Here is a 27,202-nt window from a genome sequence, read left to right on the forward strand (position 1 = left end):
GCTTGTATATTTTTAAAACTTTGTATTATGCAAAACTTCTTGAGAACAAATAATTATGGGAACTTTTAAATACATGCAAAAATAGAATAGGATAATAAACTTCCCATCTACATTTTATTTATTTATTTATTTAATTTTTGAGGTGGAGTCTCGCTCTGTCGCCCAGGCTAGAGTGCAGTGGTGTGATCTTGGCTCACTGCAACCTCCACCTCCTGGGTTCAAGCAATTCTCCCTGCCTCAGCCTCCTGAGTAGCTGGGATTACAGGCATTTGCCACCATCCCTGGCTAATTTTTGTATTTTTAGTAGAGATGGGGTTTCACATGTTTGCCAGGCAGGTCTCGAACTCCTGACCTCAAGCGCTGCGCCCACCTTGGCCTCCTAAAGTGCTGGGATTACAGGCATGAGCCACTGCGCCCGGCTGGTTTTTAAGACATGAAATTTCAGAATGTTTGTTTTCAAGAAAGAAAGCCCAATTGCCTCAATGCTTTATTTGAGGACAGAGCCTGAGGCACAGGAGAATAGCACGGTGGGACATTACTGGCACCATTGCCAACACAGCTCACACGCAGCAACAGCACGTTTTGTTGGTTTTGCCAGCGTTGATGCTCAGATCCCTCTGTGTCACCTGTGTCAAAGGTGGCTGCCTCAATTAAGACACAAACCAAAAATTCTAATTATATAGTAGTTTCTGTAGTATCAGCCATGTGTACAACAGGTACTCAGGTGTCATTTGCTTTTTCTTCTACCACAAGAGTGGCCTTGGACTTGTGTGTCCGTTGGGTGATGGTTGAGGTTGCTCTGAGCCAGTCCCCTCCCCTGGTCCACTCAGTGGAAGCTGTGTATGCCCACATGGCACTGTATGGACACCAGTTTGTGTTTTTTTAAAAAACATTGCTATTTTTAGATTTGCTTTCAGAATGCGACCTATGGGGCAGAGGACCCAGGAATGTATAGCTTCTACCTCATTGCCTCGTTCTCAGGGATATCCAAGCCTCACTGCCTTGAGAAATTAAGAGACAGTTCCAGCAGGTACTGTCTTACTTGATGACTATAAATTCTATAATCATTGCTAATAATAGAGTGTTTTGTTCAAGCCGCTTAAATTTGTTTATTTTTTCCTCTCGGCAAGCCTAACATCATCATCCTCAAAAGCATGGTTGCCTGTGAATTTCCTTTTGGATAGATGTAACACTATTTAATTTCGCCCATCCATTCATCTATCCAAGCATCCAGTAAACATTTATCGAGTACCTATTATGTGCTGAGTACTCTTTTAGATGCTGGAGGGACAATGATTAATAAGATAATCTTTCTTTACAGAGTTCACATTTGGTGAGTGAGGAAAGTTGGACATTAAAACAGATAGTAATGTGGTGAGCTAAGTGCAGCTATAAAGTTATGTACAACTTATCAGGAGAACCGTTATCTAAGGCATCCAGTTCACAGAAGGGAGGAGAGAACACCATGTAGGCAAGGGGAATTTCACTATTATTGCCATATATCCAAGGCCAAGAGTGGTGAGAGAATGGGCTGGAGATGTAACAAAGGTGCTCTGTGACAGAGTTTGAACTTCAGTTTGCTGGTGAGGTGTGGGGAAGTCTGTGAACGGGATTCGAACAGTTGAGTGGCATGATTATATTTGTGTTCTAGAAGAATCCCTCTGGTGGCTCTGTGCAATGTGGTTTTCAGGGAGTGAGGACTGGAGACAGAGTAGATAAGTGAGAATGCTGAGAGGCCTAATGATTCGTTCATGCATTTCATTTAGTAAACGTTTATTGAGCACTTACTATGGACCATGCCCTGTTATAGTCATTTGGAATTTATTTTCACATAGATAAACAGAAGAGATAAATAGTAGTAGCTTTTTTTGGGATAAATAGATACCAAATAAATCACAGTGTTCGCTTTGATCATGACAAACTTTTGAATACATGTTTTCTAGAGCAATATATTGATTTGGTGGTATTTTTATTTTGGATTTGGATCAGTCAGCACTAACATAAAAAATGGCCTCTTTCATGGTGCAAATTAGTAAGGCTTTAGTTTCAGCTCTTGAATTTTTCCAAGACTCATTATTCCAGTCTGTAGATTATTCTGAGCCTTAGACTCTCATTTTCTGCTCATTAGCACCTCAAAGAATGGAGAGGAAGGAAGAGAGAGAAACTTCAGTCTGACTTGCTACTTGTTAGAAGATTTGGTAAAGAAGGTGATGAAATTAATATTTAGTTTTCAAAATCAGGTTACAGATTGTTTTTGGGCTTGTTCTTGCCTGCAGTTCTTGCTTTCTCTCAACCATAGCTAACTTGCTGTCTGGATATATCTGAGTGTATTTGCCTCATGCACAGTGAAGGGTAGGATTAACCTTGGAAATTTGGTGTGGGCAAATAGCCCAAGAATTAATACATTTAATAATACATTTAATTATTTTACCAGTCACACTGGTTATTTGCAGTGTCAAAGCAGTTACCTTGGTATGATATAAGGACATGGAATTAATTTTGTTGTTTATAATCTTTGTGTTTATGTGGGGTGGGTGGTGAGGACGGAATCTTGCTCTGTCGCCCAGGCTGGAGTGCAGAGGCTCAATCTTGGCTCACTGCAACCTCCACCTCACAGATTCAAGTGATCCTCCTGCCTCAGCCTCCCAGGTAGCTGGGATTACAGGTGTCTGCCACCACACCTGGCTAACTTTTTGTATTTTTAGTAGAGATGGAGTTTCACCATGTTGGTGAAACTCCTGACCTCAAGTGATCCACCTACCTCAGCCTCCCAAAGTGCTGGGATTACAGGCCTGAGCCACCATGCCTGGCTTGTTGTTTGTAATCTGATATCTTGCTACTTGAACTTTGTTAGTATAGTTTAGGAGTAGGAACTTTAAAATGAAAACAAACACCGCCCAGGACATTGAAGAAATAACTGTACCCACTTCATAGGGTTGTCAGGAGGGTTAAATGAGTTAATATAAGCAAAGACTAAGGTCCAGCACATAGTAAATGTCATATAAACACTGGTCATTTTTATTGATTTTACTTTGAAAGTCAATTAGAATTTGCATGAAAGTAACAAGCAATAGGTGAAAATCATGATAGTACTAGATAATACAAGACATCATGAGGCCGGCTGTGGTGGCTCATGCCTGTAATCCTAGCACTTTGGGAGGCCGAGGTGGGTGTATCACCTGAGGTCAGGAGTTCAAGACCAGCCTGGCCAACAACATGGTGAAACCCCATCTCCACAAAAATACAAAAATTAGCCAGGCATGATGGCCGGTGCCTGTAATCTCAGCTACTTAGGAGCCTGAGGCGGGAGAATCGTTTGAACCTGCGAGGCCGAGATCGCACCATTGCACTCCAGCCTGGGTGACAGAGTGAGACTCTGTCTCAAAAAAAAAAAAAAAAAAAAAAAAAAAAATCACAATAGACTAGATAACACTCTATGATGTCACCTTTTACTTCACTAAGAACACATTTAATGTACAGATTATATACATTTTTAAATGCTCTGGTTCAAGGAAAGTTAAAAGTGTTTGTAGTTATAGGTCTACATTTGAGAAATACTTGTTATGAACTGAGGAGTAGGCAAATCCAGCATTTGGGCCACAACTTTTCTTTGATAGTTCCCCAGATAATAGGCTGAAGAGCATATGCAGAGATATAAAAGTCAATGAATAAGTGAATAGCTGAATCTGTTGAACACTATGCTCACAGTTTCTAGTTCAAGACAAATGAAACATTAACATAAGTTGTTCTGAATTTTCTAAGTGAAGAATTCTACCCTTCTTTAAGTTAAAAGATTTATAACCTTTTCAATAGCAGTATATATTCTGCAATTCAGCAGCTTTTCTTTCTGTGATTTTGAAGACCATCTTTTGAAGATGCAGAATTTAGAATTCCTACTTGGGGGCATTTCTTCAATTCAGTGAGCCATTCATGAGATTCAACCAATGGAAACATTAAACACAATGAGTGTGAGGAACTGAAAGTGCTTTGTTTTTTGGTTGCAGTGACTTCTAATTGAAGCAAACCAGCTATACATGTGGATGGTCATGACTTTATAATTACAATTAAAATATTTTCAGTAGAAGACTGAGGCCTCAGGGAAAGCATCGTATGAAATAGAGAATAATCACCAGATGCGATTATGGGCCCCTTTTCCGAGTGGGTAATGATTTCTTTGCCTCTAGCTGTGAGTTGGCAAATGGACTCTGTCATTTTGGGTATCTGTTGGAAGAAAGAAAAGGAAGGAACAGAACGATGAGAGAAACAGTTCATAAGAAAAAAAGAGAAAAAGATCTTGAGCAGATAGGCAAGTAGAAGTAAAAATCCTCACTGTTTGAGGCCTCCAGAGCTTGTTGAACCATGTTACTATTGTAGCATTACACCTGCAGTGTGTCTGCAGGTGTTCTGGATGTTTTGAAACTCATTTGATGTAGAAGCGTTTCTTGATGTCAAGTTATGTTGGATTTGGCATCATTATTCTCTCTACAACAGTAGAGTAAAGGCTGGAGAGTATTGAAAGGCTAATGTTTTTTTTGGTGATGTCTGCCTTAGTTAAAATAGCTACTATTAGGTGATAGAAATGAAGGTATTTAGCACAGACAACAGTTTTATTATGTTTTGTCTTTTAGATGTGGATTTCTCTACTTTTTTTTTGTTTGTTTGTTTGAGATGAAGTCTCGCTCTGTCGCCCAGGCTGGAGTGCAGTGGAGCGATCTCAGCTCACTGCAACCTCCGCCTCCCGGGTTCAAGCAATTCTGCCTCAGCCTCCTGAGTAGCTGGGATTACAGGCAGGCGCCACCATGCCTGGCTAATTTTTCTGTATTTTTAGTAGAGACGGGGTTTCACCATGTTGGCCAGGCTGGTCTCAAACTCCTGACCTTGTGATCCACCTGCCTTGGCCTCCCAAAGTGCTGGGATTACAGGCATAAGCCACCGCCCCTGGCCTTTTTTTATTTTATTTTATTTTAAGAGACAGGGTGTTGCTCTGTCAGCTAGGCTGGAGTGCAATGGCATGATCATAGCAGCCTGCCACTCCTGGGCTCAAACAATCCTTTCACCCCAGCCTCTCAAAGTGTAGCAGCTGGGACTATAGGCACGACCACCACACCCAGCACATTTTTACAATTTTTTTGTAACAAAAAAGGGAGGCTTCTCTTTGTTGCCCAGGCTGGTCTTGAATTCATGGCCTCAAGCGATCTTCCTGTGTCGGCCTCCAAAAGTGCTGAGATTACAGACATGAGCCACCACACCTGGCCTCTACTTAACAGGCACTACCAAGAAAGTAGGAATGACTGCCCTAAGGGGAATTAGCTTTTACTCCTTACTGATGGGGATTTCCTGCCTCCACTACTAGAGAAACCCACATTTCCATGTTTTACATTCAGTACTCACCAAGCATTTCCAAGTGCCTGGCACTGTGCTTGTCTCATCCACAGATGCTCTGCCAGTAGAAAATGGAATGGTTTTAATTGAGAAGACATGAGGAGGACTTCTATTTCTTAATTGGAGTCTATAAGCAAACTTCAAAAGAATCTTTCAGCTTCTCATTGGTTTAAAAATTATGACACTGTCTATTATATGTTTTGCATAACTTTAAATCTTCTTTTAGTCATATTGTATTGTTTTCTTTTTTGAGATTTGGGGGGGTCTTGCTGTGTTGCCCAGGCTGGCCTTGAACTCCTGGACTCAAGCTATCCTCCTGCCTCAGCCTCCCAAGAAGCTGGGGATACAGGCATGTGGCATAGTCAAATTGTTTTGCAAAAGTGTTAGCTGCTTGAGATTTTAGGCAGATTGGAAGGTGTCGATCACTTCTTTTCTCCAAAGTGTAAAATGGAATAATTGCTGGAATTGGATGTCAGTTTGTTTTTATTCTAGACACTATGAAACATGACTAATGATGCCAGGAATACTTGAGTCAGCATGTGAAAAGGAAAAAGCAATGAGTTGTTTCTGCCCAGTGATCAGAGCCAATTAAGCAGGGGAAGGCAAGCTAATGTTGGTGTGGGCCGCAGCAATGAAGATTTTGTCTGTCTTGTTCTGTATGTGTAGGACTCATGATAATTACAAGAGGGCATGCAATATCAGCAGAATACAGTTTAGGAATGAAGAATCAGGAGACACTGAGTTTCCTGGCTAGGAAAATTTTCTGTGTGAGACTAGCCACTGGTGTTGAACTATGTGCTAGGAAGCATTTTACTCTATTGTTATACATTATGAACTAATCATCTGTTTAAGATTTTTCTGGTGGCGATTGCCTAGTTTAAAAAAACAAACAGATTTTAAAACATTGCAAAAGTGAAGTATTGCAAAAATAATAATGCTTTCCTAGATGCACCATGAACTTCTTCCTGAAATTAATTGCGATTAGGCAGCTCGCTGCCCTTTCACATGTGCTATTTTGAGATCTCATTATTTGGTGCTATAATGATTGATTTTGCTAATATATGTTAGTAAATTTGTTGCCAAGTTTCTCTTAAGCCTCTGGAATATGGCTATTATTGACATTACCTGGTAATTTTTTAAAAATAATTTTTTCTAGACATATATATGTACACATATATATTTACATATATATATATATATATTTTTTTTTTTTTTTTTGAGACAGGGTCTCAGTCTGTCACCCAGGTTGGAGTACAGCAGCACAGTCTTGGCTCATTGCAACCTCTGCCTCTTGGGCTCAAGTGATCCTCCCACCTCAGCCTCCCAAGTAGCTACAACTACAGGCACATGCCAACAAGCGAGCCTATTTTTATATTTTTTTGTAGAGATGGGGATTTGTCATGTTGCTCAGGCTGGTCTCCAACTTTTGGGCTCAAGCAATCTGCCTGCCTCAGCCTCCAAAGTGGTGGGATTACAAGCATGAGCCACTGCATCCCGCCTAGATTTTTTATATATGTTTTAAAAACAACCTAGGCAACTCTTTAAAAAGTCACACTTTTTGGCTTTTAAAAAATTTTTATTTTTTTGCGACAGTCTCGCTCTGTCAGCCCAGGCTGGAGTGCAGAGGTGTGATCTCGGCTCATTGTCACCTCTGCCTCCTGGGTTCAAGTGATTCTCCTGCCTCAGCCTTCCCAGTAGCTGGGATTACAGGCGTGAACACCACCACCTGTAATCAGCCTGGCTAATTTTTGTACTTTTAGTAGAGATGGGGTTTCACCATGTTGGCCAGGCTAGTCTTGAACTGCTGACCTCAAGTGATCCACCTGCCTTGGCCTCCCAAAGTGCTGGAATTACAGGTGTGAGCCACTGTGCCCAGCCACTTTGTGGCTTTTAATATTTGTGTGCGTGATTTGATTTGAAAGCTAAAATAAATTGAATGGTTTCCTTCATAAGAGATAGTTAACTAATTTAAAGGTAGCTATTTGTACTCTACAAGAAATAGTATTTTTCAATAATGTTCACTAATTATTCACAGATATTTCACTAATAATCCACTAATGTCATTATAATAGGGTAGCTGGCTGGGTGGGGGTAATTTCCATAGGACATTTTTCTATACATGTCATCTTTCCAGGGAACGTTGATAATTACACTGCTATACTTGGATGTTGATCCCAACCTGGACAGTCTTAAGGATAAAAGGGCACTGGGCTGTCTATCCTAGGATATGGTGGTGATAATGAATGGGCTAGACAATAGCTGACAGGAGCCCTAAGGACCTTCTGAGGTAGAGCCTCAGATTTTTTATCTTTTCCTTCTGTCACAGTTGTCTAGATGGTATCGAGATCTTGCAGAAGATGATGGGTTGAGGTTGGTCTGGGATTTGACTTTCTTCTTCAGGGGCCTTGTCAGCAATAGTTACTGTTCAATGTGATAGCCACTAGCCACATGTGGCTGTTTGAATTTAATAAATTAATGACAGTGAGATATAATTAAAACAATATTTAAATTACAGATTCCTTAGTTGCACTAACCATATTGCCAGGGCTCAAAAAAACTGCATATGGCTAGTGGTGAACATAGCAATACAAGTTCTGCTGGACACTGACATCTGTAGAGGCATGATGGATTGTCCAAGGTCACATGGCTAGTCAGTGCAAACCAAGTGTTTGGACTAGTTTAGCAGTTATTCTTTTATGTCACGCAGGCTTTCAGTTTTGGGTATTACAACTTGAACTAAAAAATTTGTCCCTGGCATGCCACATTCTTCTTCCAAACTGTGAGAAACTCAATGACAGAGTTAGAAATTAGTTATTACTACATAATTTTAGTTTTACAAATATCTGCAATTCATCTTAGGCTGTTTTTTTGTGTGTATGCATGTGTGTGTATATGCGTGTGTGTGTGTGTGTGTATCACATGTGGTATGGTGAGAGTTTGCCACCTGTGCCATACATACATTGCTAACCTGGTATATATGATACACAAACCGTAGATATATATGGGATCTAGAATTGCAGGTTATTGCAGTTGGACAGGACTTTTGAAGGTATCTAGCTTAACCTTGTATGTATGTATAATACTCCTGACAAAGTTTTTGATAGTGAGAGACCTGCCTTATAAAAGAGTTCACTTCTTTCCACAACTTCAAATTGATCTTGGAATTTTCTTTATATCAAGCAAAAATGTTTCTTCCTATAATTTCTATACATTGTTCCCAGTTGGCTCAGAGGAAAACATTTATTCCCTCTGACATATGCAGCCTTGCCAATATTTGAAGTCTGTTTTCCTGTCATTCTTATGTCTTTTCTCCTATAGGATAAGCAGACCTACTTCCTTCAGCTTTTCCTTATGTGACATGTTTGCAAACTGCTCACCACCCTGCTTGCTTCTTCCTGGACTGACTCCAGGGGATGGCTCAGATCTGTGTAACTGAACATTTCGCCTTTCATGTGAATGGATGTCATGCTAGATACATTTGGAAAATCTGAATAAGTCTTTCTTGAGGCAAAAAATGGCTACCAGTATCCACGTGTAGGAAATATATTGATTTAGTTTTCTTTGGTAAGAGGAAATGTAGTTGTCTGTAATAAATGTGTTATTTTTATAATCAGAAACTATTATACCATTTTAATAAAATTTAATTAAAAGTAATACCCCTGTTTATAATTACTGGATTGGGTAGAGTTTAGGTCTAGTGGATGGGAAAAAAAAAACAACAGTGTTCCTGATCTTCCTCCCTCCTTTTTTCCCTCCCTTCATTCCATCCATTGAGTAATCTTTGTGTGCCTGTTATATGTTACTAACTATGGCACTAGGGTCACAGTGTTGAAGAAGAGAGTGGTTTCTTTCATGGTGAGAGGCATGAAATGAGTGATTTAATTATTCTGGCAGTGGGAAGGATGCAGTAGAACTCTGTTCAGATCTCCACAATAACTTACGAATTGCATGATCCTCAGTAGGTCTTTCATTCTATTCTTGTTTTTGAATTTCTGAAATAGCAATGATACTTGGAGTAGCTTCCTTATAGGATTGTTGTAAGACTTAGAAATAAAATTATAGGTGAGATTTCTGTAAAGATCATGGTTAGGCCAGGCGTGGTGGCTCACACCTGTAATCCCAGCACTTTGGGAGGTCGAGGCAGGCAGATCACTTGAGGTCGGGAGTTCGAGACGAGCCTAACCAACATGGAGAAACCGCATCTCTACTAAAAATACAAAATTAGCTGGGCATGGTGACACACACCTGTAATCCCAGCTACTTGGGAGGCTGAGGCAGGAGAATTGCTTGAATCTGGGAGGCAGAGTTTGCAGTGAGACGAGATCACGCCATTGTACTTCAGCCTGGGCAACAAGAACGAAACTCCATCTCAAAAAAAAAAAAAAAAAAAAAAATCATGGTTAAGTTTTTAGGTAGGGCATGGTGGCTCATGCCTGTACTCCTAGCATTTTGGGAGGCTGAGGCGGGATGATCACTTGAAGCCAGGAGTTTGAGACCAATTTTGGCAACATAACAAGACCTGCTCTACAATTTTTTTTTTTTTTAAATTAGCTGTAGTCCTAGCTACTTGAGAGGCTGAGGCAGGAGGATCGCTTGAACCCAGGAGTTGGAGGCTGCAGTGAGCTCTGATTGCACCACACATTCTAGCCTGGGCAACAGAGTGAAACCCCATCTCTTAAAGAAAAAAGAAAAGAAAGATCATGATTGTTGTTGCTATTGTTATTGATGAATAATACTTTCTTGGGGAGGTAGTGTGGCTGATCTTCCATGCTAAGTTCCCTTTTCTTTTTCACCTATTTCTGCCTTATGTGATTCTTTTGCCATTTTCTTATGAAATTTTTCTAACATACAGATAAGTTGAAAGAGTGTTAAGTGAGCACCCACATACCACCACTTAGTTTCTACCATTTACATTTTACTTGCTTTATCACATATCTCTCCATCCCTCTGTCATTAGCCAGTGTTTACAAACTTGTATTTACAGAGAAAGATGCATGCTAGTTATTTTCCCTGGGAAATGGAGCCCTTCCCACTATGATTTTGTTCATCTTCTCGGCAGTGATAGTGATGGTTATGGTGATGACAGAATAGCCAGCACAAAGCAGCACACTATTAACTCATTCAGTCTTCTAACAACACTAGAAGACAAGTGCTAAAGTGCTAAAATTAATTTCTGTTTTACAGAAGAGGAAACTGAGGCACAGAGAGGTTAAATCATCTACCCAATATTACACAGTTTCTGAGGGGCTAAGTCAGAAATCTGGTAATCACTTGAGTAAGCCTTGTTTGTTTGCTTGCTTTTAATCTGTAAAATCAGTGAAAAAAGAAGTAAGACACCATTTAGGAATAGGAAAAATAACTACTGCAGCTCTTTGTGATTCAGGTTGGTTTAATGACTACTGTGTGGCAATTGTACCAAGTGTTGGGTTTGTGCAGGTGGTTAAGTCAGGGTCTCTCCTCTCAAGCCAGTCTAATGGACAGAGCCACTATGAGTTGTTGGATTGATGTTTTAATATAAATAACCATACTGAAATTGTTAGAAATGAAGGGTTTCAGTAAAGGAGAGTTACCTAATTGTACTTAAAAGAAACATTTATACATAAACAGTTACTATTTTGGGGTTTCTGTGAGAAGATTAATTATTCCAGCAAATGAGTACTACCTATTTGGAAATGTCTTACTGTTTATAAGTAAATATGTTACTTATTTCCTTTTGCCTTAGCAGAGAAAAATAATTTGGGGAGAAATATACCCAGGAAACCTTAAAATATATTCCAATTAATGGTAACTCTTAGACTATTTATGGTAAGGTGTATCTAATTACATTTCACAAGGTACTTTAAAAAATATTGTCCCTTCAAGTTTTTTCCCTTTATTTCTCTCCATGATTTTGTCTAAATTTACCAGCAAGTCACAAAGAAATGAAAATTAAAACCCTACTGGGGACTAGGAGCTCGCTGAATTGGCTTACATCATTGTAAGCATGGACATAGTTCTGTGCGTTGCTGTCCCCAAGCCCATGCGCTGTAAGAATATGCATTGTCGGGACGGCGGTGCAAGGAGAAACATCCTGGAGAGGATGTACAGGATACAGAAACAAGTGACTGCTGTGACATCATTAGTCAACATTGGTTGAGTGACAGAGTAAATAAGGCATCTTCTGTTATAAATGATTGACACCGCTGAAAATTTAGAAACATCTTGCTCCAATAGCAGCATTATCTTCTTTGGACTATGCAAATCTTTTTAAATTAAAAATTCAAGTTAAAAGAAACTATTTTTAATTGACCCTCATTGTGGCCATTCCTTGTTCAATATCTCTGAATAAGATTGTTAACTGAACAATGCATCTTCTGGCAGAAATAGAGATAATGACCGTTTTGTTTTCACTTATTTTTCTTGTTACAAAATTTAAAAGTAACATCAATTTTAAAAGTCTTTTTGTTATACATAAGTTACATTTTGGGACCTTCTTTAATGATTGCTCATATAGTATTGCTCGCTTTTTGAATCAGTGATCTGCCTAAGCATTTGCAAGTCACTCTTAGCATTCCTCAAAAGTTGCTGTTATAAATGATAATTTTACATAGAGGATGGAGGAAATGAGAAAATTGCATTTGTCTTCCTATTGAGGTAAGACATAAGCAAGTGGAAAGGTGGTTTCCAGCTGGGGAATGAAGCCTGTTGTTCATGCTGTTATGTGTTGACTTGTCCACTTGGATGGCTCCTAGGATCATGTGGGTCCTTGTGACCTCCATATGTCACAGATCTTGCATACAGTTTCTGTGCCTTGCCCTCCTCCCAGTCTTTTCCGCCCTGTGGTTATTTCTCTACTGCCACTGAAGGGTGGCACTCAAGCTTTTCCTTATATGAGATTCATCCCCTTCAGGGTATGCGGATTCCCTTTGAAAAAGCTGAGCAGGTTTATTTTGACAGCACTACCTGGAGGGCTTGCCCCATTTCTTTTCAGGAAAATTTAAAATTATTCTGCTATTTTTTTTTAACACTGTCTACTTCATTTTATAAGCCACAACATTATAAATACATCTAAATTTAATAGTAGAATTATAACATTGCTTTCAAAATTTCTCACTGGGTCACAGAATTACAGAGCTGAAAGAGACCTTCACCAGAAGCAAAACCATCCTGGGAAAATAAATATCATGTTTTAATTTTTTTTTTTTCCGAGATGGAGTTTTGCTCTTGTCACCCAGGCTGGAGTGCAGTGGCATGATCTCGGCTCACTGCAACCTCTGGCTTCTGGGTTCAAGCGATTCTCCTGTCTCAGCCTCCCGAGTAGCTGGGATTACAGGCACCCACCTCCACGCCCAGCTAATTTTTGTATTTTTAGTAGAGACGGGGTTTCACCATGTTGGCCAGGCCAGTCTCAAACTGCTGACCTCAAGTGATCTGCCCGCCTCGGCCTCCCAAAGTGCTGCGATTACAGGCGTGGGCCACCATGCCTGGCCATTTTAATCTTAAGGTAGTTTCACTAACTCATGATAACTTCGTTTATTTTTTTGTATTAACAACCTTTGCTGTCAGTAGAAAAGTACACTTTTCTACTTCTAAAACGGCCACGGAATAATAATGGAGCCACAGCGTCCTTAGAGATGGGCATTTTTCACTCCATGCAGAGATGCGGAAATGGCTCAGAGAGGACAAGGGGCTCACCCAACATTGCATGGCTATTTAATGGCAGAGTAGGGATGAGAACCTGTCTTCTGATTGCCAGTCCAGTGTCTTCTGTAACACATGGGGCCGTTTATTTTAAGCCATCTGGTCCCCAGCTGATTAACAATTTTCATGTACAACCTAGCTCATAAGAGCGGCATCATGGAGGAGGTTGTCATTCAGCAAACACTTATTGAGGGGGGATACCAAGATGAAGATGATGAGACACTGTCCTGCCCTCAGGGGGCTAAAACTCCAGAAAAGGTTTGCAGGCATATTTACAGCTAAGTGCCGCAAAGAATTAAGCATTCTTAAGGTTCTTTCTAGCTCAGTCATTTGAACTTCTTTTCCCAAAAAAAAAAAAAACCCTTTATTTCCCCAACTCCACAAAAGCAAGTCCTTCTTGGTTAAGCCCTCATACAAGGGGAAGTGCTGGTGTCTGCCAAGGGGGCCTTGCAGGCTGTTGGGCTAATTGTGGTCCAAATCCCCTTTCAAGAGGGCATCTTCAAGCAGGTGGTCAGAATAAAATTCTTGGTGGTTTTGGTAAATGGCAGCAAGTAGAGCATGGGGGACAAGCAGTCAATAGGAATGGGGACATCTGGTGCATGGGGTGGGGCAGATAGGTAGTCTGAAGGGGTAGAGGGTAAGCAATGAAAGTTGTGGCCGTAGCTGCCAAACAAAGGGTGTTTTTACATGCACTTTTGCCACTGGTTATCTAAGGAATCTGCCATCACAGTGCCTGTGAAGAGGCCATTATTTGACACATGAGGGTTTTCAGTCAAGTGAATAGCATGGTATTCACTGGGCTGCTTAGAGAAATGCTGTTATCTGGATAAAGGATGGTGGTGTCTGGATTAACTCTAGTATATTTTCTTCCTTGGGACATCATCTCTTTTCCACTAATGGACTCCTAGGTATTCCATCACTCAGCTTAATTTTCTCGGAGAATACATGAAACGTGAAATCTTAATTTTAGACATCTAAAATTGGGCAAATAAGCTTTTTAACATATACATAGATTTAAAATACATTTAGGTTTATTTTCATTCAAATAGCACATGCTTTCTGTGTTTGTGTGTGCATGTGCATGCAGTGAGGGGAGATACATCTTTTCTGGATTATCATTTAATATTGATGTTATTTAATGCAAATTTGGAGGATTTAAGAATATTAGAGGGGAAAAGATTACATTTTCTAAAGAATTAGAAAGGGAGCCATATCTCTGAATGTTGGGTTACTGCAAAAGAGGAACAACTGGGTAAAGAACTATTTAAAAATTAATGAACAAGGTAATTTTATATTTTTCTGGTATGGGTGGAATTTTGTACTTCCTATAGTAAGACCTAGTGATGTCATGACTAGGACCTCTTTCACCAAGAGCTCTCAACTAGGGATAATTCATTTGTTTGTATTCAGAATTCACAACTATGATAAGCCTTTTTGATGACCAGTGGCAAAGGAACATCATCGGTCATGAAAACTCACAAATAGAGAAATCAGCAAGTATGTTAAAGTAATGGATATTTCTCTTGTCCCCCAAAGGTTTCACATACAGGTGTGTCATGAGTGTCCTTGATTCTAGTTAATCCGTTTCTTGTGTAAAGTGCTTACGGTGATAAATCAATGTGGGTTTTAATTACCAACTAGCCTGTTAGTGGGTGGGAAGAAGTTTGTTTTCCAAAGCTTGGTGTTAGCAAGTCCTGTTTATGTGATAATCATATGCAGACGACACAGGCTAGCTATGTTCTGGCTATGGGAATAGAAGATTTAGATCAGACGACTATCTTCTTTGTACCAGACACTGTGCTGTGTGAAGTGTGACAGGAACAAGCCTTTCCAGAATCATGCAAATTATTGCTCCCCATGCGAAGAGTTTTATGAGTAAATAATGTAACCGAGGATATGAGCCCCAAGAGCTGGTCTGGGGTATTGATGAGAAGCATTAGCAAGGAGAGGCTCACCTCATGGGGTGCTGCAGGGAATGTGGCTTTTGAAGCTGATAATTGAGGGTTCAAATTCTAACTCTTATCAATGTTGTTGGGACAAGTTAAATTGTTATAAACCTCTTTGAGTCTTGGTTTCCTTGTCTATAACAAGAGAATCATGGTACCTTCCTCATGGAGTTAAACGTGATAAGGTAAGTGCCTTGCCACTTCTGGTTTACAGCAGATTTCAAAAACACCCCCCTTTTCTTCCCGGCTCACAGATGGTTCAGAAAAGGAAGAGCTATTATGAACTGGTATGTGGAGAGAAAGCCTCTGGAAGGATACTTTTTGATACTTATGTAAGCGATCCAGGATGCACAGCCTTTTGTGGCTAGAAAAAGGCCTTAGGCCCCTGGTTTTGCAGGTGTAATACAGATGGTAGGGGCTGCACAGCTACTATGACAGTCATTCCAAGTGTTTCTGCTCAGGATTCTGGACTTGCCATTGTCTGGCTCTGCCAGAATGTGGTTGTCTACCTGCCCAGGTGAGGATGCAACCCTTGCATTAGAGAAGACCCTCAACAGCCATGGTCTCTTTGACTGGGGAAGCTAATAGGAGACCCGAATGTTCTAAGTCTATCGTGGATGGTTTATGTTTGGTGACTGGATATGAGGCAGATTTCAGGGAATGGTTGCAAATTGGTCAAGTTTGGCAAAAATGTCAGAGGCATTGAAACCACATATCAAACTAAGCCTTAAGGCATTCAGAAAATATAACAGGCTGACTTCTAAGAAGTGAAAAAATAAGTTTTGTTTAACTTATTTAATTAAAAAATGATGCTAATGAATGTGGAGGGGTGATTTGGATAGAACCTGTTCTGTGTGGGGCCTTCATGTAATCCCTAGAGAACGTGTAAATCAAATTATGCCTGGAGGAAATTTTATTTCCAATTTCAGTTGCTTTACTGATATGTTAAGGGAATTAAAAAATATTTAGCTCGGCCTTTCAGAGAGCTGTTATTACTGGTTGAACTATGACTGTTATTTTAATTCTCATTAGATAACTAGTATCTTTTGAGCTGTTGTTAGCTAGGCTGTGTGCTAAAAAGTTTTATATACATCCTCTTATTTAATCTTCACGACACTTATAGGAGGTAGATACTACATTATGTGTTTTTACAGCCAAGGGTGAGGTGTAGGGGATCTGATAATTTGCTCCAAATCACACAGCTAGTAAATGGTGGAGCTGGTCCAGGCGTGTCTGTCTTGAGAAGCGCTGTACCATCCACCTTACGATTACATCTGTAGGTATTGTCTGACTCGCAGAATCCATGCAGTACATCTGTGCAGCTTCCATTTCTGTCCTTAGCCTCAATTCCTTTCTGTCTTTAGTTCTCTATCTTTACCTTAAAATCTCCATGTAAATCATGCTAACCTAGCACAATCCGTGGTGCACCCACTTGGCATTTTCAGGGAAAAGGGATAAGGCCTATAAAGAAAGTCCACACCCAGCGCCTGGTTCTCCCTGTGCCCATTCTGACTGCTTTATCTTCAGTGCTTTAGATGAATGTGCATCTTCCTGGATGCTTTTCCTTCCTGCATGATTTGGAAGAACTAGAATCAGTCTTCCTTCCATGAGTTTCCCAGGGAATCAGAGGGACTTTTTAAGCATAATGATGGAATTTTTACTGTCACCTTTTGTTGTAAAATGCTCTATAGATGAGAAATAGAGTATATCCATCCCCCCACCAGCTGTGCTTCATGGTAATGGCCAAAAAAATGTTCAGAATTAAGACTGGGAATTTTTTGAATTCATATCCCAAAGCTCCTTTAAAAACTTATAACTTGGGGAACTAAAACAAAGTCATTTTAGAAGGAAATGGGTTTTTCTCTAATAATGGCCATGAGAATGATTACCCAAGCGATGTCACACAGCTGGCAACCTTCTTAGGGAAGGTAACCGATAGCAGAGGAAAGTCTGCCTTTCTCTATGTTAGCACTTCAAAAACCAATTGTTCCTAGAATCTTCAGTGTCATCATGAAACATATATAAAGCCTCTGCCTATTGTTTGAGTCTCCTCTCACTAAGAGGAACCATCAATTCAGACTTTCCCAGACTCATTGAGAAGACCAGGCTAACCAAGCCATCCTTAAGAAATTTTTCTAAATTCCAAGAAGCAAAAGAATATATTTTTATTATTAAATAGCTAACATACTTAGTTTAGATTTATGATATAGTTCTAGTTTTAGGGTTTTCCTGCATATTGTATGGTACTTTTATCTCCATATATAATATATTTAGTATATTTATGCTTATTTTATAGGAACTAATAACATTTATACAGTTTTGAATTATTTTAACGGTTCACATTTGTTTCACCTTTGCTTTTATAACATTGTTATGTCTCAGCTCTTAATTAATAATGTTGCAGGGATGCAATTGCTAGTTTTAATATTCCCCCCCAGAAGAAACATTTTATATATATATATATATACACACACACAGACACACACACACACACACACACACACACAAAATGTATATGTATATATACATACACACACAAAATGTGTGTGCTTATAGATACACATATAAAATGTGTATATGACATTGTGCGTGTTTATATATTGGAGTAAAAAGCAAGGATAGTCAGCTCCTATGTTTGCTTATACAAGACATAGGAACTCAAGCTCACTTGCTTGTAAAGTGAATAAAATTGTGTTCTTATGCAAGTGTCACAGTCTTCCTGGGACTCAGTTTCCTCATTCTCAAAGAAGGAATTTAACTGATGAATTCAAGGATCAACTCTAAACTCATTGAATTGCCTTATTAATCTCTTGGGTCATGCAATTCAGTGATATAACTAGGGTTAGCCTGAGTGTTTCAAAGCAAGATTAATGGAAGCTCATTCTCCAGCTGTCGGGTTAGGAGATTATTCACAAATGTTGCCCTGTCATTTGAATCTGGTAGGGTTTGCTGATGAATAAATGAACCCCATTATACTGACAGCCACCTCACTAATCGATCCTAACTAAACTACCTTATCCTCTTCACCTTCCGATTGTGTAGCCAGCAACTTGCCAGATCTCAGGGACATTGTTGGGACATGTGGAAGGTCTGAGACAGAGGGCCGGAAGGACAGACAATGCCACCAACTCTATTAATCAATCTGCCTTTCTCAGACCTGGCTCTCAGCCTACTGAATTTGACAACCAAGGATTTGCATGTAGTTTTTTTTTTTTTTTTCCAATTAATTTCCCTTTTTATGCCTTCCTAATTTCTCTTTTTCTTTTCTGACTAAGCTATATACTTACACTGTGAAATTGACTGTCATTAATCTTTTTCTGCCTTGATTTCCTCAACTAAAAAATGGTTAAACTAATACCAGCCCTTTCATTCATGGTGATCTTGGGAGGAAAAAAAAAGAGATAACTGATGTCAGAGAGTGCTTTGAACTTAAAGCAGGAAGATTGTTCAATTATAATAAGACTCTTCTATCTTTATTTTTATGTGACATTTAAAATGTTAGCGTTGAATACGCATCAAGGAAGAAAATCCCATTTTGAATGACAGTGTTAGAATGACGGCCTGTAAGATATTGGAATTGCATGCAAAAACCAAGAAAATGTGTTTAAAAACTGTTAAGACCAAGCCAGCTACGTTTCTTTTCATAGAATATATGTAGGGAATAGGAGAATTAGGTAACTCTAGGGCATAATAAAAAAGAAGAACATGTGCTTTCTGATTTTGCCAATCTATTTTGTACTTACTTTATAATTCAATTTTAAGAGTAAAGTGTAATGTCTGATTCATGAATGTTTTACTGTGTAGTGATTTTTTCTTCTTCTAGAGCTGTATGGTCCAGTATGATAGCCACTAGCCATAATTGCTATATTAATTTAAATTAAATAAAAAATTTAGTCATACTAGTCACACTTCAAGTGCTTAGTAGCTACATCGTGGCTGGTGGCTCCTGTATCTGAATGTGCAGATACAGAACATTTCCAGAAAGTTCTGTGAGAGAACACTATTCTAGGGGAACGGAGAAAAGGTGAAAGGATATTCCCATTGTCCCTTTTCCCAAAGTTGCGTTTTAGAATTTAAATAGAATCTCAGGTTATATATTAGAGGTATTATATTTACAATATACATTTGAAATTATTGGAGCATGAAGGTGGTGATTCAGCAGGAAAGCACAACTCCAGAAGATCATTTTTTCCCCTACTGAGGACAAACATAATTTGATAATCTTCAGAATAACACTTGGAAAATTCTGGAACCAGCTCTTTCCTCTCAAGTTGCATTTCTTCCATAAAGAGTTTTAAAAAAAAAAAAAAACAAAAAAAACTTTATCTAGGTAACACAGTACCTAGACCAATCCAGGAGTCACTTAAATTGAATTGCTATGTAATTATTTCATGGGTGTAAACCAAACTGTTACCTTTAGCAAAATAACTAGTTTTCTCTTATACGCCAATTTCACTTCATCAGCAAAACCAATGGGCTCCATCATCAGTGTATATCTGGTCTGACCACCTCTCAGCACTCCTGCTAACCCCTGTGGCTTAACCATCACCATCTCTCACAAGCGATTGCCGTTGGCCCCTGCCTGGGCTCCCTGCTTCCACTCTCCTTCTCTCACCCAACATGGCAGTCAGAGATTGGCCTTCAGGGCAATTATCAGTCAGAACAGTGTGAACAACAGCCTATAAAGCCTCACAGACCTCCTGGCTCACCTCACCCCCACCTTATCACCCCTCTGACCTCCCCTGCGCTTGCTCCCTTCAAGCCAAGGCTCTTCTTTATTTTTCAATTGCTGCAAGCATATTCTTGCCTCAGGGCCTTTGCGTTTGCTATTCCCTCTGTCTGGACCATGCTTATCCCAGATAGCCATATGGTTCTTTCTCTTACTGTCTTTAGATCTTTCTCAACCTGAGTTCATAATTACGTCTCACCAAGCTCTTTAAAAATGCCACCCACCTAACCCACCAGTCCTCTCCATAACCCCCAGGCATTAAGCACTCTCTGTTCTCTTTTTGTACTACATTTTTCTCCATAGCACTTATCACCATAGATATGCCATATGTTTTACTTATTTATTCCTGTATAATCTCCTTTGAATGAAATATAAGCTGCTTGAAGGCAGAGCTTTATGTCTTTTTATCCTTGGTGCCTACCACAAGGTAGGCAGTCAGTAATTATTGGTTGAAAGAATTACTCAAATATTTAATGACAGTGTTTGTAAACAAAGAGTGCCAATCTAATTGAAATTCATTTTAGCAAGAGATAGAGAGTCAGGAAGACATATCCTCTGGTGTAACCCTGCCTCCCCTCCACTTCTAAGATTACTCTGGTTTCAGGCTCTGCTTTCTGCCTGGCTCAACAAGGGGCCTCCATTTCTCTCCTGCCTGCACTTGAGGAGCCACATAGAAGGGAGTTTGAACCAGGGCTTCAGGGAGTTGTCTGTGGACAGCTTCTGAGAGAGGGAAGTTGGGGCTTCCCGTGTTGGCTGGTCCCTTTGCTGGCTGGCCAGTCCTTTGTCACCATGCCAGCATTCTCAATGGAGGCAAGAAGGGATCTTATGGGTTTTGCAGCAGGGCTGCTTTGGGTATATGTTTGTTCGAACGGGGTAGGGACCGTGGATGAAGGACCCACCTGGAGTTTGCTGCCTTGGGAGGGGAGGTGATGAGCTTTAAACATAATAGAGGCTGGGCGCGGTGGCTCATGCCTATAATCGCAGCACTTTGGGAGGCTGAGGTGGGCGGATCACCTGAGGTCGGGAGTTTGAGACCAGCCTGGCCAACATGGTAAAACCCATCTCTACTAAAAATACAAAAATTAGCCAGGCAGGTGGCACATACCTGTAGTCCCAGCTACTGAGGAGGCTGATTCACAAGAATCGCTTGAACCCGGGAGGCAGAAGTTGCAGCGAGCCGAGATCTTACCACTGCACTCCAGTCTGGGTGACAGAGCGAGACTTCGTCTTAAAAAAAAAAAAAATAATAATAGAGGTGCAGTGTTCCTTGCTTCACACTAGGAAGTGGTTAATGCCAAACTGGGGCATCCGGCCTGTTTCTGGCAAAGTGCAGGGGAAAGGAAAGCTTGGAAAGGGATCTGTAGCAGTAAAGACAGAGGAGTCACTTTTTGTTTGTTGGTTTCCACTGAGGCACGGCGGAGGAGGCACAGCTGTGCAGAGAGCCTGGGTTGCTAATTTCTACATTAAAAGGTGTAGCAGCAGCAGTGTTTATGACTAAACCCGTCAACATTTCACTTCCTCCCGTTGTGTGAAGACTGGGTTTGGCTTAAAAAGCTCTGCCTGAACTTTCAGTTTATCTTGAAATTTTGAGACGTTTGTCAAAGTGCTGGATGGAGTTATTTTAGTAAATCAGTGATGTTTCTGTGTTCCCTGAGCGAAACACTAGCTGATCTCATTTACCTGAGCTTCGAGAAAGAAAATATTCTCTATTTTTAAAAATAGCTTTGCTCCCTTGAGCATGCCCTTTCTATATGCCCTGGCTTTAGAAGATGGGCTGCCTTATGTTTGAGATTTTTTATTCATTGCCACTAAAATAATATATGGTGATTTGTATACCTCATATAAGGTCTGCCTCATCAGTACCCTGACCCATCCTTTACTGATTATTTAGTTTTGTGGATTTAACCCTGTAGTCCTGTTGGCACAATCAAGGGCAAAATCAAGATCTAGAAAGACATCAGATACCTGAAATCCTGTATTAAAGTGGATTTTGCTTACCCTACATCCATTGTTAGAAATGACATTCCCAGATTGTAAGAGCTGCAGAATTCTGGAACTGAAACTCTGTCTTTCTGTAATGAATTTGTGAATGAGGAAGTTCTTTGAACACAGTAGGCAAAAGGCAGGGATGTCAGCACTTGACACTTCTATGCCTTTCCTCTACTAGGCTATCTTTTTATTGTTCTATTTCTTTTCCTTTTGGCAGGTGAGTTGGGAATTAGCTAGTAGATCTGTTTTAAGTGGGTAAGCTGCAAACAACAGATTTTTAGGTACTTCCCTTATAGGATATGGCTATTAAACAGGAAGGATGTGTCAATTATGTGGTAGGCAGCAGGATAAAACAGGCAGGAGAGAATTATTATCAGATTCACAGACCGTAGCAACTTTTTGCCTTCTAAAATCCTGAATTTTCAGAGGTGGAAATAGGGTGAGAAGGAGCAGTAAAACTTGTTGCATTCATTCACTCAACAGATATTTGAACACCTATTTTGTGCCAGGAATGTACTGGGCACTGAGAAATAGAGCTTTGAATAGGACAGATGTGGTCCCTGCTCCCAGGCACCTTGCAGTCTAATGGGGCTGGTAGATATTAAATATGTAATCCCACTGTTAATTAAAACTGTGATAAGTATTCATAAGAAAATGTGCAAATACGGTGGGAGTATATAATAGGGAGACCTGGTGTAGTCTGGACTTTCTTAGGGAAGTCCTTTACCTGAAGAATGAGTAGGCATGAGCCAGGTGAAGGTAAAGCAAGAGGGGGAAGGGATAGCTCCTAAAGCAGAGGTGGGCCAGGAGCCCTCCTCTTGGGAGAGCAACAGAAGGCCAGTGTGGCTGGGTTGAAGTGAGGCTGGAGGTGGGGGCAGGGGCCAGTGTAGTGGTGCAGAGCCACTGAAGAGCTTAAGCAGAGAAGGGACATAATAATGTTTGGGTTCTTAAAAGATCATGTTCAGATCCTATATGAGCAGGTGATTTGAGGGGGCAAGAGTGGATCTGTTAGAAGGCTATTGCAAGTGGTCCAGGAGCAAGAGGGTGGTGGCTTGGAATAGTATCATAGTAGTAGAGATGGAGAGAAGTGAATGGATGTAAGAGGTATTTAGGGAGGTAGACTGCATTGAACTTGGAGAATGACTGAGATAGGAAGAGAAGGGGACAATGCTTGGATTTCTGGCTTCGGAAACCATATGGATGACCATCCTTGTTCCTGAGCCAGACCTATTGTGGGAAGGGCAGATTTTGAAAGAAAGATCATGGTTTAGTTGTTGACATGCTGAATTTAAGGGTTGGAGTACATACAAGTGAAGTTAGATCAATAGATCTGATGATCGGAGGGGAGATCTGGGCTGTGCATAAAGTTGGGAGTCATCTGGGATGGACTGAAGTCATGAGAGAGAATGAATGGTAGCAGGGAATGGGGATTGGACATGTGACTAGGAATAACCACAGAGGCCAGTTGAAAATGTATGGAAACGAGAACATCAAGCATGAAGGGCCATGCCCAGTGCTAAGGAGAAATCTGGTTAGGAAGTGCATGGATTTAGCAGCCGTGAGGTTGGATTTAGCAATCAAGATTGGCACCTCAAGCAGGAGAAATTTAAGTGGAGTTGTGGGGACAGAAGCCAATTTTGAACACTAGATAAGTGAATTGGAGGCAGGAATATGAAGACACTGAGTATGGGTACCTTTTTTGAGAAGTTGGGCTCAAAGGGTAGAGACAGTTAGAGGGGACCTGCAAGAGGTGTGTGGGATCCAGGCATATAGCTCTAGGTCTAAACATCTCTATGTTTGGATATTTAGAGATGGAAGGGAAAGGATATTTAGTTGCTTAAGGTTCCTGCAAAGACAGGTGGGATGTAACCCAGAGCCCACACGAAGGGACGGGCATTTATCTCCAGCACTTCAGAAGGAGAGGAAGAGGAGGGGGTGGGTACAGCTGCAGATGCAGGCAGGTGTGGAGGTTTGGAGTGGGATGGTAAGTGATACCATTCTGATAATTTCTGTTTTCTCTGTGAAGTAGGAGGGAAAGTCATCTTCCCAGATGAAGGGAACGGAATCAGGTTGCTGGGTAAGATCAGTTCTCCAGCTGTGCTTGGCAGCTACCACTGCAAGCATGGAATAGGCGGCTAGGTAAGTTCAGCCAAGATTGAAGTTTTACTCTGTGGGAGTAATAAAAGGACAAGGAACACGAAGGCTAAGGACATTAACACATGGAGGAATGATTTCAGTGGAGTTTCAGTTGGATGAAGATAGGTTAGTGCTGAGGGAGAATGACCTGGCAGTGTCAGGGGGCAATAAACAGGGTAGTGGGAGTACCTGAATAAGGGAACTAGCTATGAGTGCTTCTCCAACTGTAATGCTAATGTGAATCACCTGGGGATTTTAGTAAAAATGCAGATTCTGATTCAGCAGGTCTGGGCTGAGGCCTCAGATTCTGCATTTCTAACAAGTTCCTGTCATGCCAGCCTCTCTGGCCCGTGGATCACACTGTGAGGGCCAGGTGTGGTGGTGCATGCCTATAATCCAAACACTTTGTGAGGCCCAGGTGGGAGGATCACTTGAGCTGAGGAGTTTGAGACCAGCCTGGGCAACATAGACGTCATCTCTACAAAAATTTAAAAAATTACCTGGGTGTGGTGGCTTGTGCCTGTAGTAGCTACTTGAAAAGCTGAGGCAGGAGGATCACCTGAGCCTGGGAGGTCAAGGCTGCAGTGAGCCGAGATTGCACCACTGCACTCCAGCCCGGGTGACAGTAAAAGCCTGTCTCTTAAAAAAAAAAAAAAAAAAAAAAAGATTTCGGGCAGAGAGTGGGATGCCTGAATTAGAAATCCTTTGACATGGTATAATCTCAAGCAGTAACTAACATGGCCCAGGATATGACAGAGTGAACAAGAAGGCCAAAGAATTCAAAGGCTTCCTGATCATCATATCTTTAGGGATGCAAGATTAATGATGATTTACACTGACTATCGCCAACACTTTTCTAAGCACCTTGTGTGTATTACCTTCTTTAATCCTTATGACAACCTCCAGTGAGGTATATATTGTGATCCCATATTTTACAGATGAGGAAAGTAAGGCACACAGAGGTCTTTCTCAAAATCATTCATGCTTGTAAGTGGTGGGACCAGAATTCAAACGGGTGGTACAGTTTCAAAGCCTAGTGCTCTGCATGATTGGATGCTGTATTGTCCCCTGATGAGAGAAGTTGGGGCTGTATAGAAAGTGTGAGGTGGGAGGATCATTTGATCCCAGGAGTTAAGACCAGCCTGGGCAATGTAGTGAGACCCTGTCTCTACATAAAATAGAAAAAAAAAAAAGATTTTGAGCCAGGTATTAGCCTCACCTATGAATGAAGTTCAGCATGTCTAGGAGAGTGCTAGGCACAGTACTTGTAGGCTTTTTACATGTTACCCCTTTAATCCCCACAACTGTCCAACAGAGTCTATTTCATACTGATTCTACAGGTAAGAAAAATAAAATTTAGGAGGTTAGGTAGTTGATAAATGGAGGAGTTGGTAATTTGATCTAAATTGGTCTGGATTCAAAGCCCATTCTGCCTTTATACCAAAGTTTATCCCATCACCATATAGAAATGGAAATTCTCTTCTAATTCTTAAATAGGTTATAGTTACCATGGGAGTATTCTCCCCCTTGCTCTGACTCAAGCCACATGCTGAAGATGATGTGTTACGAACAAGGCTGAGACCAGGAGACTGGGCTTCTGGGCTCAGCTCTGTTTCTAACTAGCAAGTTTGCACACTGTCTCTGTAGGTCTCACACCTTTGTCCCTGTGGATCATTTTCAGAGCTATATTCTATAAGTTTGAGGACAATTATTATGGCTCCTTTTATATTAGTATCTACTGTATGCTCAGCACTTGATAGGTTATCTCTAGTACTTAAACTAGGATACAGATTGTCTCCAATTTAGAAGTGAAAAAGCTGAGGCCTGGAGATTTCAAGCAACATGCCTAATACCTCTCAGTCCACAAAATGGCAAAGCTGAGATTTCGCCTGAAGTGTGTCTGACTCTAAAGCTCATTTCTTGCCATCTTACCAGCTGCCTCATCCTCATCTATAGCCTCATGGTGGATCCCGCTTACAGGTGCATATGGTACCATATGCTAGTATTTATCAAACTTTCAAAACCTGGATCCAGAGTAAAACATGCATTTTATATTGATTTCGAGAATTGTGCACACACACACACATTTGCATGCGAGTACCATGTATATACTGACATCACTCAAACAAGTTTTGTGAAATAATGCTCATGTTTTCTACTTGCTGTGCCTTGGCTTTCTTTTCCTTTTCACTTTGGTTTAGTCCTTCATATTAATATGCTCATTAAACTCTGATGAATTGATTTAACCACCCACCAATGGGTTGTAGCCCTCAGTTTGAGAAGCACCGCTGTAAATCATATACCTACCTTAATTTCTTGATAGGATTACCCCAAATCTTATATTCTCCTTCTTTCCTTATTTTTTAATCTCTGAATTTAATGAAGACTATTTCTCTGATTATATATGTAATGGTGTTAAATCTAAATCAACCCCCCCCGCCCCCCGCCGCCATATGGCAACCACCTTTCTGCAAAGTGGGAAACTATCTTATAACTTTGTTCTGAGAGAAGGAAAGAAAATATGTATTTTTTTCATGTGATGAAAATGCTAATATAACAAGGGAGGGAGAAAGAAGTGACATTTGTGTTTCCTTGGCTTGAGAAGATGAGAATGTAAGGCCAAGAAACACAGACAAGTTGAAATGATGTAGGCTGGGGAGGGACTGCGGCAATAGACTTACAGTGAAAGAAAAGTGAAACTGATTTCTTGTTCCAACTCTTCCATTTAGCATTTATTGGACTCCTTCATGTGCCAGGTACTTGCGTTTTGCATGTATTATCTCAGGTGAGGAGACAGAGGTATGGGAGGCTGAGTTACCTGCCCAAGATTGCATGGTTGGTAGAGAGTGGTCTAGCAGACTCCCTGGAGCCAGTGCTCATTGTCACTAGGCCATAGCTGCCACTTGTCTCAACTTTTGAGTAATTCTGTGTGGTCTTTATTTGGTGCCAGGCCCAGGACAGGGGACTTTTGCCCCCTAGGCTTTGAATCTTGAGAGGGAACATGCTAGGGTGGAAGATTGGAGTCAATTTGTTCCACGAGGGCAGCCAGAGGAACTCCTTATTAGTCCCTGCTTCTCCCATCTTTAGAGTGGATTTGGTTTCTGTCTCTATTGAGTTCTGGTTGTTCTTTTGATTACAAGAACTACTCCATTTCCTCTAAGTAAATTTATTTATTCTTAAAATTCTGTTGCTTGAAACTAAGAATAAGCCCTAATAGGCACAGAGGAATAATTTAACTCTTCCTGATCTGTTTCCTCATCTGTAAAATAAAGGAAAAGGGCACACATATCCCCTGACCCCTCTTAACTCTCTCATCTTTAGCTAGAATTGGGTTCTAGTG

At 40.6% G+C, this 27,202-nt stretch overlaps 1 protein-coding gene across 15 annotated transcripts in view; it reads left to right on the top strand.

The window, feature by feature from the left end:
* CARMIL1 (capping protein regulator and myosin 1 linker 1) overlaps positions 1 to 27,202 on the top strand; it is a 340,308-nt gene that overhangs the window by 104,125 nt on the left and 208,981 nt on the right. The gene's annotated exons all lie outside the window — the stretch shown is intronic.

Source organism: Pan troglodytes, chromosome 5, assembly GCF_028858775.2.
Source record: "Pan troglodytes isolate AG18354 chromosome 5, NHGRI_mPanTro3-v2.0_pri, whole genome shotgun sequence".
NCBI lineage: Eukaryota > Metazoa > Chordata > Mammalia > Primates > Hominidae > Pan > Pan troglodytes.